Here is a 1,851-nt window from a genome sequence, read left to right as displayed (position 1 = left end):
ATTGAAAAAAATATATTCAGAATGTAGGTACATTTATTTACGAAAAAATAAAAATAACTTTGTACTTAAAAAAAAAGGATATCAGTTGACAAAAATATTTTATTTCTAAATAATTATTCAAAATTTTTAATTTATTTTTCCTAACTTAATCTATTCTATCCTTAGTTTTTAATACTTCTCACTACTATCACTCAAATTATTTCTCATAGAATTCTCGTCTCAGAGAATTGAAAAAAAAAAAGATGATATAGATGACTCCAAAACAAATGATAAAAGTGACATAAATAAATCAGAGGAGAAAGTAAGAAAAACCTAAAAATTTAGCGCTGAACTCGATTTATAATATAATGATAAAAAAAGTGTGGTAGATTTTTATATAAAGAAGGACTAAAAAAGAAAATATCAAAATAGATGATAGTGTAATCTAAAAAAAGACCCGAAGAAGGCAAAGAGAAAAAAAAAAAAAAAAAAAAAAAACAAATAGCAACATAACATTGTGTTTTGGAATCTTGGATTTTGTTGTGTTTGGTTAGGAGGGGGTTGTTTGTTTTGGTGTTTATGGGTGTTGGTCTGTAAGTTTGGAGTGCCTCTTATTAGGTTTCTTGTGGTTTGGTCGGCTCAACTAGTTTGTTTCGTTGAACTTTCAACTTTACTTTCCATTTGTGGTTGAGTATTCTAACTAACAATTGAAACAAAAACATAAAATAAATTAAGTTAAAAGGAATAATTTAAAAATTTTAGATAATTTTTTAGGATTTATATATTTTTGTTAATCGAAATTCATCTTTTATGAGTATAAAATTATTTTTATTTTTTTAATTAAGTTTGTTATTGTTTCGAATATTAGTGGATAAAAATAATAGTTTATCCAAAATTAAATAACATACAAAACGTGATTTCAAATACAAAATTAATTTGTAAATATTTTAGGGCCGATGCAAATCAGGTTTATTATTTTGGTAATTAAATTGAATCTGATTGGATTAATAAATAAACTTAAATTGATAAATGAAAATCACAACTATTAGAAAAAATAAATTATTAGATTGAAATAAAAATCAAATTAATATAATACAAATAATAAATTTATTGAATTTACTTTTTAAATCAATTAAAATTATACTGTAAATAATTTTTTTAATTGTTCAAATGACCCTATTTTTTTATCATTATAAATGAAATAAATATTCATATATTTCACTTATATTGTAAACGAGATAAGTAATATTATTTTTACTTATTTCATTTATATTGTATACTGGTCTGACCCAACCCATCTAGTCTATCACCTGGACCTGAAGGGTCGGCCGACCCGATGTCCTTGCACGACCCGATGGCCTTGCACGACCCCGAGTTGGGTGGTGACCCGAATATCACCTCCCCGTACGAGGCACGTGACAACTGGGAAGGAAACTTCTTAAAAGGTGAGTCTATCCCTGTGGGATCCGCCTTAGTACAGATTATATAAGGGGAGGGCCCTACCCCTCCCCCCTACCCTTTATCCTAACTGTCGCTTTTATACGGATACTGATTTGAGCATTAGAGTTCTTTTGCAGGTGGTCCCTCCTCTACACCAAATTGCTATTTGGCAGGACCTCACACCCCGACCTCTTCTTCTTCTCAACAACCCAGGAGGCCCAACGCGCGAAGGTGAGCCAGAGCCAGTCACCCCACCATCTCTTAATCTCTACTGCATCCGATCCGTTCAGGATCCAAGCAACTGAACATATACAAAATATATGTATACCTATTTTGTTAAAATATAAATAATTTTAAAATAATTTAATTTATTTATTTTAAAAAAATCCTAATACCTACTAAAGTCCAAAAATTTAAAAATATGTTTTACAA

Source organism: Arachis ipaensis, chromosome B03 (assembly GCF_000816755.2).
Source record: "Arachis ipaensis cultivar K30076 chromosome B03, Araip1.1, whole genome shotgun sequence".
NCBI classification, from domain to species: Eukaryota; Viridiplantae; Streptophyta; class Magnoliopsida; order Fabales; family Fabaceae; genus Arachis; species Arachis ipaensis.
The sequence above is the reverse complement of the archived record's forward strand: the minus strand, read 5'-3'. Positions refer to the sequence as shown.